The sequence below is a fragment of the Mustela nivalis genome (assembly GCF_964662115.1).
Source record: "Mustela nivalis genome assembly, chromosome: 3".
In the NCBI taxonomy this organism is placed as follows: domain Eukaryota; kingdom Metazoa; phylum Chordata; class Mammalia; order Carnivora; family Mustelidae; genus Mustela; species Mustela nivalis.
Window position 1 is genome coordinate 107,649,425 of NC_139022.1, and position 8,936 is coordinate 107,658,360.

The window sequence follows — 8,936 nt, forward strand, 5'->3', positions numbered from 1 at the left end:
CTTAGACTAAACCAGGGCTCCTGCAGACTTTGCTCTCATTATCTCATAAGATGTTGACTTTGTTTAACTGGGGAGACTTCATTTATTTTTGCCCAGGTCAGTGCTCGAGCAATGGTTGGAGCCCAGACAAGTTTTCACTCTAGAGACAGGTCTCCCAGGCTTTCCGTGCACGTGTGTATGTGAGAGAGAGTGTGTGTGTGTGTGTGTGTGTGTAGGGGTCCTCTCCTCTGCAGTGACCTAGGAAGGAAGGCCCTACCTCTGGCTGGCCAGCCAGGAGTCAGCAGATTATGTCAAGGTCATGGGGTGAATTTGACAGACTTTTCCCTTATGAAAGCACTAGGAATAGTATTTTGCTTACTTCTGGACCTGGAGAATTCTTGCCCTACTTTAAATGACAGTAGAGAGGAGGGGCCCAATGTCATGGGGACTATCCCTAAGAGAGAGAGAAAGAAACAATAATAATAAAAGAAAAAGGTGCTCATTCACTTGCTCTTTCCTGCCGCCAGGACTAGGGACCAAACCCGGGGTGAGGTTTGATTTCCCTCATCCTCTCTGGTGTGGGGAAGGAGGACTTGAGTGCCCTGCCTGCTGACTGGATGAGAGCCCAGGATCTCCTGCAGCTGTCTGTAGTCTGGAGCCCTGGTGCTGTCTGTAGAGTTTTCTGTACTTTTGCACATGAGTATTTTTCTGGTGAGAGACTCTTTAACCTGCTCTAAGGGTTTGTGATCTCTAAGAAGCTAAGAACCTCTCATCTTTGTAAAGATAAAGATGTTTTACATTTTATCTCACCTCCCAGAAACCCAGATGACCATGGCCTCATTCCTGTCTGATCATCTCAGAACCCCTCCAAGGACAGTGGCATGCAGTGACTCACTGAATCCATGAAGGTAGGTGACAGAGTAGGAAACTTCCTGTGGGCCTGGAAGCTGGATCCCCCTGGGAGATGTTTGCTCCTTTGAAGTAGAACTTGCTGTGAGGCGCCTTCTACTGCTTCTCCTCAGGCTACATAGTGCCAAGATTCTAGTCCCAAGAGTTCATCTTCAGATCCTCACAGCACTGTTGCTTGTCAAAGGTGGCCCTTTAGACCTCAGCTTCAATGGGAGCTAGGCTACCAAGGAAGAGGCCAAGGTGGGGGTGGGGGGGGAAGGCGGGGAGAGCCTGGGGTCTTGAGAGAGCCCTTCCCTTTCACTTCGGTTACTTCCAGCCTCCAGCCTCAAGATTCTGGTCAGAGGGGGCTTGGAGTTTGATCTGGGACAGAGAAAAGGAAATGATGGGAAGTGTCAGGCCAGGAAGGAGGGTGAGGGGAGAGGAGGTGAGGATTCATGAGACAAGTGTGAGGAAGAGTGTGTGTGGCACAGAGGAGGCTGGAGGTCAGAAGGGGGTGTCAGAGTCCCCCCCGAGGGAAAGGAGCTGGCTCTGACAGGGTGAGAGCACAACTGGGTTCCCTGGCATGGAAAGAAGTATCCAGGCTTTGGGTTGGGAGTTCTTTGGGTTGGAGAGGGAAGCAGCCAGGGAGTCGGCGCCTGTGGGCAATGGCTTGGGTTTCCTGAGGAAGGAAGAAGGCCCAGGAGTCCGGACGAGGAGTGCGTGGTGTTGAACCAGACGGTCTGGCATTCTAGATTCCTGTCCAGTAAAAAAAAAAAAGATTAAAACTAGACAGTCAAATGTGTGCATTTATCAAGCTCATTCCAGATCCTCTCTATTGGCATCATTTTCTTAATTAGGAGGTACTTGAGTCAATTTCCTTCCTCATGTCTGTCTCAGTGAAGGAATGAATGGTTAGTAGACACAGGGAGCCAGCACCATGAGGAATCCTTTGGTCTTGGCAAGTTCAGCCCCCATCTGTTTCTAAGTAAGATATTCTGAGGCACTGTGTGTGTGTGTGTTTAGAAGAAGGAGAAGTGGCTGCAATCATATCCACCTCCACAAAAACCATCATTTCCTTTGTCTTCTTCACTGCCCTCCTTGTCAACCCTGTCCACTCTCTCCATCTCCCCTGCTGCCCCCCCACCCCCAGGTCACAGCCATCCTCTGTGTGGAGCATCTATCGAAAGGGTGATCACTCCCCACCCCCTCCACCCCTGTCCATGTCTCACCTCTCAGATCTCATCACCATTCCCTTACAACAGCCTTCCCTGAATCCCCAGTCTACAGTGGTTCCTTCATTCTAGGTTTTTTTCATTCTAGATTTTTCATGGCATCATGTCCCATTGCTACTACATGCCAGGCTGGTCATTATTTGATTGAAGGTCACCTCCCTCACCAGACTGCAATGTCCGTGAAGATAGACTTGCCTATTGATGTACACCAGCACACCCCTGGAAGAACATACCGGGCCATAGTGGGCTTCCCCCACTTCTCTTTCCCTGGAATTCTCAACCGTTATTGATAGGGAAATAAATTCTCTGGAAGTCCACAGATTGGGTCAAAGGTCTTTTTCTAGGAATGGGGAGGGGACTTTGTAAATATTCAAAGGTAGCTCACATGACTCCCCTGTAAACTTTCTCAGTGTCAAGAAAAGCTCCAATGAAGGTTCTGGCCTTTCTGCAGGAATAACATTAAAAAGGTGGAAGCTTTCAGATGAGGCAGAATTAAGGGGACCAAAGACTTCCCATCCCAGGTCTGCTCTTCAATATATCTAGCTGGTTTTACTGAATGAGTAGAGGCACAAGTTCCGTTCCTCCAACCCAGGAAGTTGTCAATGGTGCCTCCCTGGGGAGAAGGGCCTCTCAGCGATTAGCTGAGCAGGTCCCGAGAAGCTACACAGAGAGAGGCTGCCCAGCCTTCTGGCACCCAGCACAGACAGTGCCACCATGTATGTAGTCAGATTTTTCTTGTCCAGCTCACTCAGAACCAAAATTTTAAGAATTTCAGGGTCCTAAGAGGAAGCATGAAAGTTCTTCCAGGGCTCTGGGAAGAAGGGGAGAAATGAAGACCTGCTATGTGGAGTTCCCAGCACGGGAGACAGACAGGGGCCTGAAGGAAACCCTTCTTCCCCGTTTGACCCAGACCTGGACCTGTTCCCAAGGAGGAGCCAGCTCTGACCACGGCCTCTCTGCGGCCCAGCTCCACAGGACCATTCAGGCAGCCAGACCAACGGCTCCTTGGCTCTGAAGCTGGTCAGCATTTGCCGTTCTCAGTAGGGACCAGATCTTCGTGAGCCTCCTGTGCTCCCCGTCCCACTTGACTACCACCTACCAAAGATCCCACAAAGGAGCCCAAATCCAACCAGCTCGCTGGATCCTTTAGAGGGCACACTCCAACCTGGCCGAATGCCCTGAAGGCCAAGTGTGGCGCTCAGCCCCTTAGGCTTATTTACCCTTAAGTTTATGTACATTTTCCTCATCATCTTTGCTGCTTTTTAAAAAATTTATATATATATTTTTTTAAAGATTTAATTTATTTGACAGAGAGAGACACAGCAAGAGAGGGAACACAAGCAGGAGGAGTAGGAGAGGGAGAAGCAGACTCCCCACTGAGCAGGGAGCCCGATGTGGGGCTCGATCCCAGGACACTGAGATCATGACCTGAGCCCAAGGCAAAGGCTTATCTGACTGAGCTACTCAGGCGTCCCTTTACTGTTCTTTTTTCTTTCTTTCTTTCTTTTTTATTCAAACTTGATACACCTCCATCATGAAGTCTGGCACTATTCAAATAAATAATATAGAAAGTATAAGTCTCAAAAAAAAAAAAAAAAAAACAAAAAAAAGAAAGAAAGAAAGTATAAGTCTCCTATATTCTCCTGACTCCTGCTGGCCCCATCAAGTTAACAGTTAGATCAACAGTTCTGTCTCTTCATCGGAATCTTGTTTCTGTACACAGACTAACAAAAAGGATTTCACTACATTTACTATCTTGCAATCTACCTTTATTTAAATATTTGGAAACTTTCCGTGTCACCATAGTCTATGCACTAAGTCACCTCAATATTTTAAACACCTCGTATAAATGGATTTTCCACCATATCTCTCTTTTTTCGCCCCTTGAATTACGAGCCTGGTGCAGTGAGCATCTTTGCATCTTTGTGCATTTGGACCGGCACCCGGGTTAACGCCAATCCTTTCTATGACTGGCATGCTGCAGGAAACAGGTTTGTGTCTCTGCCTCTGCGTGTCTGTGCATGTTTCCATAGAACAGATTTCTCGAAGTAAAAGCTAGGTGAAAGGGTAGTTTTGGTAGTTTTGACAAATACTGCCAAATGGCTCTCTGAAAAGGTTGTGCCAATTTTCACTCCTACTGGCAATGTGTGAGTCACCTGGTTGTGCCATCCTTGGCTCTAACGAAGCCTGTACTAAGGCACAGCCTTAGTGGATTCAAGCACTGGCCATGGGATTTGTGCTCAGCATAGTACGGGCGGCTCTACTCAGCCCCTGCCATGAGTCCCACTCGACGTTGCACATGAGTAACAAGACGGTCCAAGGAAACTTCCAGGAAGGTCTGAGAGCCAGAGGTGGAATGGAGGTGGATAGCCAGGGAGAAGCCCATGTCCTCATTCTCATCCGAGAAGCCCATCATTCTTTCTTCCGGGATGTTCTACAGCTCTTCCCACCCATAGACACACACAATCCCGTTTCCCCGTTTGCTGCACCGTGGACTCCATCCTTGTCTAGAGAAATGGTCCAAGGCTCACTGTAGATTCCATTTCATCCCTGCGTGGCCCTGCAGGTGGACAGGCATGCAAGGAGCTCCCAGGGCAGTGTGCTTGTCAGGTTCTGGGAAGAGATGGCATTTCAACTGGTTAGATCTCATCTATGTTGTGAATTATTCTCTCTTTCGAATTTCCCATTGCTCTGTCGACTCAGTCTGCTCCTCTTTGTCTGATGCAGGACTGCTGTGGGAAGAATGGGCATTTGGGCTCTTTGACCAGAAGTGTCTGGAGAAAGAAGCGAAGTACAAGCCCAAACAGGACTTCTGGCCACAAGCTTGGACCAGTCACTGCGACACACGGCAGCCCTGAAAATAATGACTCACCGGAAGGGACCATTGACATGCATTCAGTGCTTACCTTATACTGGCCGCCATTCCAAACACTATCTAGTATTATATACAAGGTATATTTTTAATTCTCTCATTGATCTTATGATGCCGGAATTATTATTTTCTGAGTCTAACCTGAGTTCACGAGGCAGCCTGACCCCTCCTCCGCTCGATGTAGAGCTTTTCTATTCACCCATGTCTTATCTTACAGAGCCTTCCAGACCGATTTCATCTGATGTTCAAACAACGCAGTGCTGAGAAGCTAGGGGGAAAGGTATTAATGTGCTCATTTGACAGGTAGAAACACTGAGGCTTGGACATGTGCTCTGCGTCAAACCCCGTCCCCATGCTGGAACGTGAGCCAAGTCCCTTGATGTTGCCATCTGTCACCTGACACCCCAGTTGAGCGTCTGTCCTTGGGTCCCAGGTAGCTCTTCAAAGCACAGGGTGTTCTCAGGGCTCAAAGCACCAGGCACTCAGCCAGCACAGGTGGCTCCCAGCCAGGTGACAGGATCTGCAGACAAGCTTGGTTCCTGCCCGTAGCCTGGTATTCCTCAGGCAATTATTTCCAGAAGCCATCGACATCGTGGTTGGCCAGCAAACCTGGCTCTCACCCGCTGCCCAGGAATTGAACTGCTCATTGGCCCATGGGTTTATGAGTGTCAGCTGCTTTTTCTCATTACCACTTTCAATTAACTCATTGTTCTGAGTCCAAGCTAACGGCCCCCCTTGGGATTCATTTACATTAATGTTGCGGCCCTGGTTTCTTTTTTTTTTTTTTTCCCCTAGAAGAAAAATTCAGGTTTTGTGAAGTGAACAATTAGAAACATCAGGGGTAGAGACCCTGGTTGTGGATCCAGGACAGAGGGGCACACATTTCCCACAGTGGCACGGTCAGCACAGGGTGCCCTGGCCACTGAGACACATTGAACACGTCCTTCAAGGCCCAGATCAGCCCTTCTTCTCAGAGGTAGCTGAGACTGTAGGACGAAGATGCACGTGGATGAGGAGGCAAAGTGCTCTGGAGTTTGAGGAAGGCACCCTCCTACTCCGTCAGGAAAGCGTTCTCAGTCTTCCATTGTAGAAGGAAGAAAACTGGCAGAGAACAGAAGTTTATTAAACACCTGGTATATGCAAAGTGTGATTGCCCTCATTTCCAATAATCCCCAACTAGGAACTAGTATCTGCCTTCTATAGGTAAAGACACTAGGGCAGAGAGAGGAAGGGTGACTTGACCAAAGCCACGCCAGTAGGAATGGTGGAGGGAAGATTTATACTTGTAAACAGGGACAAATGCGGGCAAAGTGAGTGTGGGGGATGGAAGGGGCATAGGCCTCGTGCCAATGAGTGATAATTCCTGAAAACCCCCTTTAAAATGTTTCTTGTGATGACCCACCTGCTTTTCATGCATTTATTTGGGAATCACTTGTTCTTTATCACCTTATAGATGGACGGAGAGTGCTCACTTGCAAACCAGGGTCTTTTTAGGGGAGTTTCCCCGTATGTTAAAAAAAAAAGAGGGGCGCCTGGATGATTCAGTGGGTTAAGCCTCTGCCTTCAGCTCCAGTCATGATCTCGGGGTCCTGGGATTGAGTCCCGCATCGGGCTTTCTGCTCAGCAGGGAGCCTGCCTCTCTGCCTACTTGTGATCTCTGTCAAATAAATAAATAAAATCTTAAAAAAAAAAAGCAAGAAAGAAAAAAAGGCTTTTCCTCCCCTTCAAGGTGATTATTGGTCCGTGCTGCTCTTGCAGCATGGTTGAGATCTGAAGATCAGAGTGACCCCTAAGAAGGAGACCCAGACAACCACTCTGAGAGTGGAAGGACAGGAGGCAGAGACAATAGGAAGGCCAAGCCCACACCTGTGACTGCCACCCTGCTTTTCCAGAAATGTCTCAGGGAAGGTCTAAGTACACCTCAGAGTAGGCCCTTGAGCTTCGAAGCCCCACGGTGCCATCCACCAAGAGACCTGGGGTAAGTCTGTCCTGCCTTGGCAGAGCCTCAGTTTCTCCACCTGGAAAGTGAAGGACGGATGAGCTGCCTTCTGAGGCTCTCCCAGTTCCAAAGTCCTCTGCTATGTGTCGGAGAGGATCCAGGGCTCATTACTCCAGAAGCTGGCAAAGCTGCTTACCTTATTATTTTTTCACACCCAGTTACTTGGACGGTGACAGATTCTGCATTTATCCCCCGTTAGGTGTTATTTTAAGTTGTGAGCTGATTTATCTCTGTCTTTGATCAAGGACACCTATTCTGAATTTATGGGACCTGAGCGGAGCCATAGAGCAAATGAATCCGAAAGCCAAACAGCCTCGCCACCCCCCCACCCCCCAGCCGCCGTGCCGTCCACCACCGCTCCCCTCCCTGAACTCAGCATAGAAATCCTTGGCACGTTTGCGGCCGTGTGCAGGCTACCTTTTGTTTCTCCTCTGGAGGGTGTTCGTGTGTATGAGCAAGAGGAGATGGAGCGTGAAGAAGCTGAAAGATCTAAGGGAGAGGAAAGGCCGGAAGTTTACAAGGAAGATGGCTAATCCTTGCCAAGGGGGTGAAAAAGTCAGACATCTGGTTGCTGGTTGTGTTTCCTGCTGAAAATCAGGGCAAAAGGTCCCCTACAAGTTCGGATCTGGGTGGGAGGAGAAGAAAAGAGGTAGGAGGGTAGATGTGAGACAGAAATCCTATAGCCAGGGGAGGGGGAAGGGGGCAGGGGCGGGAGGTGGGGGTGGGAAACAACTGATTCTGTATTCTTTTTTTTTTTAAGATTATTTATTCATTTATTTGACACAGAGAGAGATCACAAGTAGGCAGAGAGGCAGGCAGAGAGGCAGGCAGAGAGAGAGAGGGGGAAGCAGGCTCCCTGCTAAGCAGACAGCCTGATGTGGGGCTCGATCCCAGGACCCTGAGATCATGACTGGAGCCAAAGGCAGAGGCTTAACCCCCTTGAGCCACCCAAGCGCCCCTGATTCTGTATTCTTGCCGCTCCAATCTTCTTCCAAAAGTGGGGAGGAGGTTTGGCAAAATATTCAAAGCAATCCAGCTTCCGGGGAGTGAACAGCGTCTAAGAGGCCCTTAGAGGTTCGCCCTTGGCTCAATGACTGGTTTTCAGGAGGAGTGGCAGGGCTGTGATCCAAAGTCCGGCCAGATAACAGAAGCCAGGAGGTAACCCGGAATTCTTCATTAACAGTGCAAACGAGCGAGAAGGAAAGTAAACAGATGCCCGGCTGCTGCATGTGTACGCCCCTGACTACAATAAGCCCTGACATTTAGACAGCACTTTGTACTTTGCATTTTTACAAAGAACAGTGTCTACGTCTGATTCCCATCATCCCACCGTGGTGAGCAAGGAGGGGGTGAGGCCTGGGATATGAATCCGTATTTCACAGAAGAAGAAATCAGATGAAAAAGGAAAATAATTTGACCGACAACACAGAGTCTTAGGAGGCCTTGATTAACCTCCCCCCACAACGTGTCCTTGTCCCCCCAACACCCTGTGTCACCAGGAACTGGGAGGAAGGCCTCAGCCCTGTGTGTGGGGACTGGCAGCTTTCTGTCCAAGGTGCTGCTTCTGGGCTGTGTTGTGTAGAACGGGTTCCTTGGAACTGAGAACTCCCAGAGCATTTGGCAGTGAGTGCTGGTTCAATGCCTAGTGTGTCACAACCAAGTGACCCAACTTTAAATCCAGTTTTCCAGGGGCGCCTAGGGTGGCTCAGCCAGTGAAGCATCTGCCTTCAGCTCAGGTCATGACCACTGGGGTCCTGGGATGGAGCCCCACGTCCAGCTCCCTGCTCAGTGGGGGGCCTGCTTCTCCCTTTCCTTCTGTCCTTCCCCCTGCTTGTGCTCCTCCCCCCACCCTCTCTCTCTCCCCGCCCAGCAAAATAAAATCTTAAAAAAAAATAAATTCAGTTTTCCTTCACACGAACTTTAATCGGTAGCTCTTAATTTACGTGATCAATTGTTGAATCAGTAC